The sequence below is a fragment of the Pistacia vera genome, unplaced genomic scaffold (genome assembly GCF_008641045.1).
Source record: "Pistacia vera cultivar Batoury unplaced genomic scaffold, PisVer_v2 Contig936, whole genome shotgun sequence".
Lineage (NCBI taxonomy): Eukaryota > Viridiplantae > Streptophyta > Magnoliopsida > Sapindales > Anacardiaceae > Pistacia > Pistacia vera.
Window position 1 is genome coordinate 174,035 of NW_022196819.1, and position 10,939 is coordinate 184,973.

A 10,939-nucleotide genomic window follows, 5' to 3' on the forward strand; every position below is an offset into this window, starting at 1 on the left:
TTACTCTCTTAAACATGCAGAATGAATATTGGATTTAAAAGTTCAAAAACTGCAACTTAGCCCTTGTGCGAAAAATGAAAAGCAAAAATGAAATAGTAGGTTTCTTGCCACGGCGAATAAATTATTCGCCTCGGCAAAGTTCATACACATGGTTGTTGTGGAGAAGTTTTATTTCACCGCGGCTACCGTGAACTTCCAGAAAACAGAAAATGTTCCAAAGAGATTCATGTCGCGGCAAAGCTTTATTTCGCCGCAGCTAGATTTACTTTTTCGGCATTTCGCCGCGACGAAGGTTTATTTTGCCGCAGCCAGATTCATTTTTTGAATTTCGCCACGGCGAAGCGTTATTTCACCGCGGCTGACGCCGCAAAATAGTGAATCACACAGTAACGTCTTTTGCAGTTTTTCACATAACGACACGGATCCAAATCAAATCTAATGCTTAAACATTCGACCAGGACACCAATCAACCAATACACATTCAATCAATACATTATTTAATCAATTGATTAATTAAAACATTCAACATACAGAATTTTTCTAGATTTAAAAACCTTCAAATCATGCAATAACATGTTATCAAGCAAATACACATGTTATCAAACATCAATTAAACAACATAATCTAATACCCGAGGCTCTGATACCATTGTAAGTTATTGATCTCGAAAAGGCAGCGGAAAAATCACAAATTAAAACAAAAAAAGATCAATCACTTTCTACACCAAGATCTGGGTATAGATCAAATTGCTTACATGTTAATAAACAGAAAATCTGTACAATATAAATCATAGTAAATAATCCATACAAGGATTAAGAACACATTACCAATGTTTGGAGGCTCCTTTAATTCTTTGATTTCGCTTGTCGATTCAAGAAGAGAATCGCACGAACGTCGTCCACACGAAAATAATCCGCAGAACCTACTATAATTTTGCTAGAACTAATAGAAGGCTTTAAAAATCAAGTGAATCAAAGAAAGAAATTCTTTGATTCACACACTATGAAAAACGTGAGAGAGAGAAGAAAAGGTGGCTAGGGTTTTCTTTTCAATCAATGAATGAAAAATTAATTATATTTTTTTTATGTTTTAATGTTATCTTTTCAATCAATGAATGAAAAATTAATTATATTTTTTTTATGTTTTAATTAAGTTTCACTGATATATAGTGTCACTTAATTGACAACACTAATCCCAATAGGAATAGCCATGGACACTTAAGTTAATCCATCCTTGCAACCAAACACACCCTTTATGGTATTTTAATTTTAATTGATTATTAATATAATTAAAATAAATTAATATAAATTAACATTTAACTATTAATAATAATCCATTTAAATATATGCGCACATATATTTAAATATAATCTCACTAATTTTAATTTTATTATTAAAATTAAATACAAGCAACAACCTCAGCAAATTTAATTGTACTATGAGATTACCAAAATACCCTTTCATCCTAAAAGACGAAAATACCCCTTTCACAAAAAAAAAAAAAAAAAAAAAAAAAAAAAAAAAAACGATTCTTAAATTATCTTCTAAGTGTGTGGCATGTAGGCTCCTTATCATATCGGCAGTGAGTAGTATCGCGATTAACACCAATTAATCATCTTATTGCTCACAGATCAAGATTGGCCCCTAACAAGGCATCATGGCCACCCGATAGATTCAGATTCAGTGAAACAGCTACTTGTCAACGATACGGTTACTGTGCAATCCAATCCTTTGATCATTAGTTATCTCATCGAGACTGAGGTACAGAAATAGTGTCAACCTTAGTTATCCTCGATATCTTTGTATTTAGTTACTAGACCAATGATCGGAATAATAAATTGGATTGAGCAATAACTCAATCCCACTATGGCCACAAATTTAATGTCATTGCCATTTACTGAATTACCCAGTGAGATAACTTCTCCCGTACCCACAAGTGATGAATCCTTTGTCAATCCACCACAGTCTCAATACACTTCTCAATGTAGCCAATCACTACCGTATTGATAGCTCCAATTAGAACTGCATTGGGCTAGTGTCAAACTACACCAATCGATGCACAAGGCGCTCCGGTGACCTCAAGTCTAAGGATCACATGCACCACCATTCGTTAGAGGATTTATTCAAAAAACACTAGGGTTACCATCCATATAGAATTCTCTGGTGGGTCTGTCCAATGAACTTGCCTCTAGCAAGCACCCATGCGTTGCACCAGGTTGTTGGCAAACGACCTTGACAAGTGAGATCAGTCACTACCTTTCGACAGGGTCGCTCAACATTATGATAGCCTTACTGTATTATCTGTGTCCTTGGTCAGAATAATACTGGGGCTACGGACATTTCTAAAATGGCCACCATATGTGATCATAGGGTTCTCACTATCAAGATTTGAAACACTTGATACCCTCATCATGGTTATACCATCCTAAGGACATATATCATTACATACATGATATAGAAGAATATGCCTTTTTATTGATAAATAAACATTTATTACAGAGTCAATTTTACAATAATTGATTGACTCTAGGGCACCTACTCTAACAGGATTGGGAGGCAAAGTTTAAACAAATCTCGCTCAACCTTGCCTAGGAAACGAAAGGTCGACAAAATGCCGAGGCCGAAACTGAGCAACTTAGGCTTTAAATTAGGGAGCTGAATGAGGCTGTCTTAAACCGAGCTTGGGAGGCATTGGTCTTCCTTGTGCATTCTCCTTTTTGTTGTGATCCTATTAGAAGGAGGTCAACAGAATAAGGATCGAGGCTCAAGGAATGGCCTATGTTTACTCGGATGATTCCAAGCCTGATGGTGAGGACCAGGAGGAAGTCGAGGGAGGTGAGAAGGAAACTAGCCTTAGGCAGGAGGTCGAGGATCCGACTCCCCTGGCTACGCTCCCCTTTATTGCTATCGACCTTCCCCCGACCAAGCCTCTACAAGATGTCCCAACTCCTACCCTCGAAATGGCTTCCAAACTCTTACTGTCAAGGAAACTTCTGCTCAGATTGGCGACGAGCCCCATGATCCTCTAACTGCTTAGAAGAATTTCTCTATTTTTTTTCATTTTTTAGTTTAGTTTGTAATTAAACTTTTAATCAATAAAAAAGATTTTTTGCATATATCTATTGAGCAATTTTTTTATTTCTGCAGAGTCGTTATGATCATCCTAATTGGACTTGTCATAAAAATTTTGAATTTGTTCTAAGTTATGCGTAGCTCACTTCTTGAGGAACTTTTCGAATATATGTGAGGAAATCTTATGCGAAAACTTTGACTTTGGACTCATTGTCCGTCTTGAGTTTTGGTTACCAACTTATGATCGATTTTCTTTGACGTGTTTTACTTGGATTTTTGCAAGTGTAACTTCGTTGATCTAGGGAATTTCACCCTTAATGAGTTGGATTTTGATGTGGCTTATTGAACTAAGCTACTTTTTTTCTGAACTTATGACTCTGAGTTTTTTGGATGCGATCGCATAGGTTGCGATTTTTGAAGTAATAAATGATAAACAATAAATAAACAAAAAAGACAAACAAAGAAAAGTTTCTGGATAATACCGTTTTTTTATTGATAGAATCTTTTGGCCATAAACGACCTTACAATAAATGTTTGAAAGAAAATAAAACATGAGTGGAACCCGAGCTGCTCATTTGTAATACCTTCACAGATGCTCGACATTCCAGGCTTGCAGTATGGCTTCGCCATTGAGGCGTTCCAGGAGTAAGGTTCCTGGTGCGAGCTTTTCAAAGATCCTGAATGGATCTTCCCATTTGGGCCCAACTATACCAAAGTTTGGGTTTTGTGTACCTGGACCCTCTTTCTGAGGACTAGGTCTCCCACTTCAAAGTCCTTATTCTTGACTTTGGTGTTAAAGTATCATCTAGCTCGATGCTGATACGAGACGAGCCTTAGCTGAGACTTGGCCGGATGCTCTTCAATTAGGTCTAGCCTCAGGCGGAGAAGATCTTTGTTTGTTTCTTCGTTGAAAACTTTCCTCTGAAACGAACTAATCTCCACTTCAACTGGGGTCATTGCTTCACACTCGTATGATAAAGAGAACAAGGTTTCTCCTACTGAGCTTCTGGCTATCATTATCTAAGACTATAAGGCCTCAGGCAATTCTTCTGCCTGTCTTCCCTTCAGGGCGTCGAGCTTCTTCTTAATGGTGTGCTTGATAACTTTGTTCACAGCCTCTACTTGACCATTGGCTTAAGGCTGATAAACAACGGCGAAGCTCTTCTTAATACCAAGCCATTCGTAGAAAGATCTGAAGTCTTCACTGTCAAACTGTTTTCCATTGTTGGTTATTATAGTATGGGGGATACCGAATCTATAAATGATGTTCTTGTAGATAAAATCTTTCAACTTGTTTGACATGATGGTAGCTAAAGGCTCAGCTTCTACCCATTTAGTAAAGTAGTCCACAGTGACAACTGCAAACTTAGCGCCCCCTTTTCCTTGAGGTAAAAGGCCTATCAAGTCGATGCCCCAAATTGCAAATGGTAGGGCCTTGTCAAAGTAGTTAACTCCTAGGGTGGAGCTCGTGCAACATCTACGCACCTCTGACATTTGTCGCATATGTGCACATAGTCTGCTACATCGTCAAAGACTGTTGGCTAGTAATAGCTTTGACGAAGCACTTTGTATGTTAGAGATATGTCCCTTACATGGTTCCCATAGATGCCTTCATGGATCTCTCTTAGAACATAGTCTGCATCTTCATGGTCAACACACCGCAATAATGGTGAATTGAACCCACGCTTATACAATTTGTCATTGATGAACATGTATCGAGCTGATTTTGCACAAAGTGTTTTGGCTTTATTTCTCCCTAGAGCCAATCAATTATTGCAAGATTGACTCTGTAATAAATTTTTATTTATCAATAAAAGGCATATTCTTCTATATCGTGTAAATCATAGTTATATGTCCTTAGCATGGTAGAACCGTGATGAGGGTATCAAGTGTTTCAAATCTTGATAGTGAAAACCCTATGATCACATAAGGTGGCCATTTTAGAAACGTCTGTAGCCCCAATATTATTCTGTCCAAGGACATAGATAATACAGTAAGGCTATCATAGCGTTAAACGACCCTGTCGAAAGGCAGTGACTGATCTCACTTGTCAATGTTGTTTGCCAACAACCTGATGCAACGCATGGGTGCTTGCTAGAGGCAAGTTCACTGGACATACCCACCAGAGGATTCCATATGGATGGTAACCCCAGTGTTTATGGAATAAATCATCTAACGGATAGTGGTGCATGTGATCCTTAGACTTGAGATCATCAGAGCGCCTTATGCACCAATTGGTGTAGTTTGACACTAGCCCAACGTAGTTTTATTTAAAGCTATCAATACAGTAGTGATTGGCTATATTGAGAAATGTAGCGAGACTATGGTGGATCGACAAAGGATTCATCACTCTTGGATATGGGAGAAGTTATTGATGCGTGTTTCCTACAACATGCAATATGTAGCAAGTATACTAATCGCACAAGTAATATAATGATGAGTAGAGTATCGTTCCCACGAGGATAGTGTTACTAAGTATCGATTTCCCTAGTTTGAGTCCTAATTGAAGAAACAATAAATTGGATTGATGGAAAATTAACAACTAAATACAAATTAACAAAAATATAAATGAATGAATATGAAATTAAAGCAAAACCCAACAACTTAACTAATTAAACAATGGTAAAAAAAAAAATTGCTAGGGTGTTGATTTCACCTAGATACGCTAACCCAAATCATAGAATCTATTACCCAAATTCTAATTCCTTGATTGAAAATCGAATTCCCTAAGTTGTAAAATATACCTTCTCATGCTACATTTCCCTACTTATCCCTATTAAGCTTCCGCACCCAACAAATTGAAGATTAATAGTTCAAAGTCTTTTAAGCTTTATGGAATTCTATCTAGATTTCATAGATCACTAAACCTATCTCTAGCGTTTGCTAATACGGTTTTTATCCTAAGAGGCATAATCCAAATCACTTCTCAGTCTCATTATGAACAACACACATTTGAAAGTGATCAAGCATTCAAAAGTCTTAAGCAAAGAGATAACACTCAATCATGAAATTAAAACTCAAGTAAATCAATTCATATAAATTTGAATCATTGTATCAAGATTACATCAAACCCTAGCTCAACAACTCAGTTCATAGTCAAAACGAAATAAACAACAAAACACTTGGATCGATTCATCATTGAAAACAAAACAAAAGATGGAGAAATCTTCTCTAATTTGAAGCTCAAATCTTCAATAATCTTCTCCTTCCATGAGCTGCCTCCCAAATGACGAACCAAGCCCCTTTTCCTTCCTTTTTTTCACTCTAATTTATACCTCTCTCACTTAAGGACGAAGCCCTAGCAGCCAAAACGCGTCGTTTTATTTTTACATCTGGCAGGTTTCGCCGCGGCGAATATTTGTCTTCGCCACGGCGAAGACTTTCGGGCCAAATTTTAGCATGATAGATTCTGAATCTGGAAAATTATTAGACATATGAATTATAGCCCTTTCAATTATGTTTCTGTTCGTTCAAGAATCGCACAATCCGAGGTCTCACGCTCAAGTTATGGTAGAATACTAAACACGTGCACAGACGTTTTTCTTCAGTTCCCAGCGTACTTTTCACAACTTCAAGCCAAGTTGTCACCATGTGTCCAGTCAGAATTAGGAAAAAACCCAAAACATGAAAGTTGTAGCTATTCTTCTTAGCTTTCCAAAGCTTCTTAGTTCAGGTCATTCCGAGTTTCCAAGCTCAAGTTACACAATTTACGCTCAAAACTGTCATTTATGCTCAAATCATCGTTTAGGCCTGCAAAGACAAATTATAGAATTAGGTAGCAATTATGCCCAAATTGAATGAAAAGTATCATAAATCCCATCAAAATTCATTGCAAAATCATAGTGTAAATATGATTATAAAATACCCCCAAACTTAAGATTTGCTCGTCCTCGAGAGCAAAAAGTATAAACTCAAAGAAGAAAAGCAACAAACAACCAAAACACCAAACACACAAACTGAAAATGAAGAACAAAAATTAGACTCAAACTCAACACAAATTGCCTAGAATTTATACAGTCTCTAAGGTTGTTGGAAAATTATTACTAGAAAATGTTCAACACTCCAAGAAGTTATAAGCTACATCGATTGTCTCCTCAATCGGTCCACCAAGTAGGTGATCCCCACTTCAATCCACTTCCAACTTCCTGGATTATTTTATGCAGAAATGTAAAGTTTATCAAATGGTGGCAGACTCCATAGGCCTAAGTATCGAACTACTCTCCACTAATGTGGACTAGACATCGCTAAGGATCAAAGGTCTTTGCAAGCTTGTAACGTTGGCTCGGGTAGTGGGCTCCAGGGAGAAGGATAGGATAACAAAGTGAGAACTCGGTTTTCCTCATGCAAACACTAAGAGCTACATCAACTCCACTTTCTTTCTCAACCACCAATCAAAGTGTCAACCATTTACAACCCTCAAACTTATGCATTTCTTATTTTTGATTTTGAATTGAACAAAGAATTCTTTTTTTTTTTTTCTTTTCTTTTTTTTTTTTTTTTCTTTTTCTTCTTCTTCTTCTCTTTCTTTTTTTTTTTTTTAAATACAATATTTACAATAACATTGAGTCTATCGCCCCTTCTTCCTACCCTTTTTGCAACTCCCAAACTTAAAATTTTGGTCCATCACTTATTCCACACATCTTAAAGCTCTTTTGTGCATACATTAGGTCCATAATTCTCCTAAAGGGTATGATAAAGTGTTTAGGTATAGGGATTGGACAATTTTTGGTTTCAAGGAAAATAAGGCAATGATATCTCATAGGCTCAAATGGTGACTAGGGAAGATTCATTCATGGTTCGGCTGGAAAGGCCAAACGTTCCGAAAAATGCCTAAATCATTTCCTCAACAATGTCTAATCCTAGAATTTCGCCTCAAGCACTTTTCTACAGGTTCTAGAGTCCACCAACATTATCAAACTTCACCTAACCACATAAAATGAATCTAAGCATGCCGAAATAAATGAAAATGGTGGCTGAACCACTCAACAAACCTCAATCAAAACTCAGTCATAAACAAAACTTAAGCAATGCATACATTTTCCAAAAATATATTCCCAACAATTCTAGTTTCATCATAGACTTATGCAATTCATCATCGGCAAAAACATTCAAACTAAAGAATAACTAAAGTTTTTTTTTTTTTTTTTCGTTTAAGGTGTACGTGGCTTTGTTATACCAGAGGTTGCCAAGTATTGCTAGGCAGTTTTTAAGGCGGGTTCTGGTTTCCAGCCGGTATACCTTAAACCAAGCTTTATTTCTATTTCCTACCCCAAACTAAAATGACATTGTCCCCAATGTCACATCATGCTCATCCAAGGAATAGAAAAAAAAAACAAAAGTAAGGTTACGAGATACTCCCCTGATTAATCCGTAAAGGCCGATTTTTGTGCAAAATCCTACATCCATTCCTTGGCTTCCTCATCATCATCATCTGTCAAACATAAAAGTCTATGTGGCCAAATGTGTAGATACCCTCACCGATTAATATGAAAGAATTACATCCTAACTCCAACCTTATTGAACTAAACCTAAATCTAACAAAAACAAATAAAGGCTAAACACAGGAAATCAACATCAATTTCTCTTACAAAACATAAAGAAATAAAAACAAAAACTAAAAAGAAAAGTGCTTCAGGAAATTTTTTGCAAAAATGAAAGGTCACGCGACTATTAAAAGAAACAGACTTCGCCGCGGCGAAGTTTCCTTAGCAAATTCACCCGACTTTCTTTGCCGCGGCGAACACAAATTCTTCGCCGCGGCGGAAAAATACAGAAGCTGCATCACAAAAAGAGGCTACTTGCCTCGGCGAAGAACAATCTTCGCCACGGCGAAGTCTGGGACTTTTCAACTTCTGTTAGTGCAAAATGTGCTTCACCGCAGCGAAGAACTTCTTCGCCCCAGCGAAGTCTGAACATTTTCCCTTTTTCGCCTTAGTTCGAAACTTCACCTGAAACACCCAAAAACAAACTAAATTAAATTATCTAAATCATAAACAACTAACAAATTCAAAATAACAAACAAACAAATGAAACACTTGGGTTGCCTCCCAAGAAGCGCTTGTTTGTAGTCGAAAGCTCGACTTTCCCATGGTCCTTCGTCAATCCGGACCTTGTGGGTGCTTCACTTCCTATTGCCACCTCTTGGTCTTTCCTTTGGAATTTCGAACATTCTCAAGCATCTTTTCGGAACTTCAAGTTCGTATATGCGTACTTGAGATGAGATGGTGATGGTTGAGTCCAATGTTTGGAGTCTCTTCTAACACCAATTTTTACTTGTGCGCATTTACACCAAATTCCTCAAATTGTTCCTTGTGAGGTGAGTTGCTTTGTTGAAATTCCCTTAAGTATCTTGCACACCATTGCTCTTTGAGATTTTCCTCTTTTTGGTCTTGTCTTCATGTTCTTCCAACTTTTCTTCATTGTGAGGTTGCTCCAACACTATACCTCTCCTCAATGTTATGACATTTAATTGTTCTTCAGGATTTGTGACCGTTGTGCTTGGCAAAGAACCTTGAGATCTCTCTGTCAATTGTTCAACCAATTGCCCCACTTGAACTCCAAATTTTGATGGACACTCCTGATTTCTGAAGTTTGAGCGTGTCTCATTCATAAAACTTGTGGTTTCTTGCATGAACTCTTCGAATATATCTTCCAATTTGACACTCTTTGCTCACATGGTTGATGATTCACCACTGGTTGATGGTTTGGCATTGTCCTTTGATTTGATTGACTGCTTTGATTGCTCCAGGACAAATTTGGGTGATTCCCCCAACCGATTGTAGGTATTGGCGAAGGGGTCAATTTGCAGCCTTTGTGAACTAACAATGTAATTCACTTGCTCATTGTTGAGAAGAATAACTGGTTTCCATCTGGGCATTCCACACTCCCATGGTTTCCTGCACAAATTCACAAGTTATAAAAGGTGAGTGAATAGAATTTACATTCATACCCTCCAATTGGCTTTGAAGTGATGGAGTTTGTGCAAATAATGTGGCAAACACATCAACTTCATGTGACCCTTGTTCTCTTCGGCATTACTCTCTCATTAGGTCTTTGGTAGTCATTATTGGCCATCAGCTCAAGCATTCATAACATCTTCTGGGGTCTTGTTATTTAAGTCTCCGCCTGCTGCACATCTACCATCGTTGAAATTTGGTAGCAACCCATTGAAAATGTTTGGACTTGTCTCCAAAACGGTAGACCATTATGTGGACAATTCCTTAACAACTCCATGTACCTCTCCCAAGCTTCATATAGTGATTCATCGTTGCCTTGCACGAAAGAGGTAATGTCATTTCTCATAGTTAAGACTATACAAAATTTACAATAACTACAAAAATGAAATAAAGCTTCAATTTAGCACTACACTAGATACTATCAATATTAATAATAAACTATCCCCGACAACGGCGCCAAAACTGATGCGTGTTTCCTACAACAGCAATATGTGCAGTTCTTTCGCACAAGTAATTAATATGAGTAGATTATCGTTCCCACAGGATAGTGTTACTAGTATCGATTTCTCTAGTTTAAGTCCTAATTGAAGAAACAATAAATTGGATTGATGGAAATTAACAACTAAATACAAATTAACAAAAATATAAATGAATGAATATGAAATTAAAGCAAAACCCAACAACTAAACTAATTAACAAATGTAAAAAAAAAATGCTAGGGTGTGATTTCACCTAGATACGCTAACCAAAATCATAAGATCTATTACCCAAATTCTAATTCCTTGATTGAAAATCGAATCCCTAAGTTGTAAAATATACCTTCTCAGGCTACATTTCCCTACTTATCCCTATTAAGCTTCCGAACCCACAAATTGAAGATAATAGTTTCAAAGTCTTTTAAGCTTTATGGAA

The 10,939-nt window shown here is 37.0% G+C and overlaps 1 non-coding gene across 1 annotated transcript; it reads left to right on the plus strand.

The window, feature by feature from the left end:
* Positions 1-10,269: 10,269 nt before the first annotated feature.
* Positions 10,270-10,376, plus strand: LOC116120475. The gene has a single exon (XR_004126552.1). It is a non-coding gene; the product is annotated as a small nucleolar RNA R71 (small nucleolar RNA).
* The last annotated feature ends 563 nt before the right edge of the window (positions 10,377-10,939 follow it).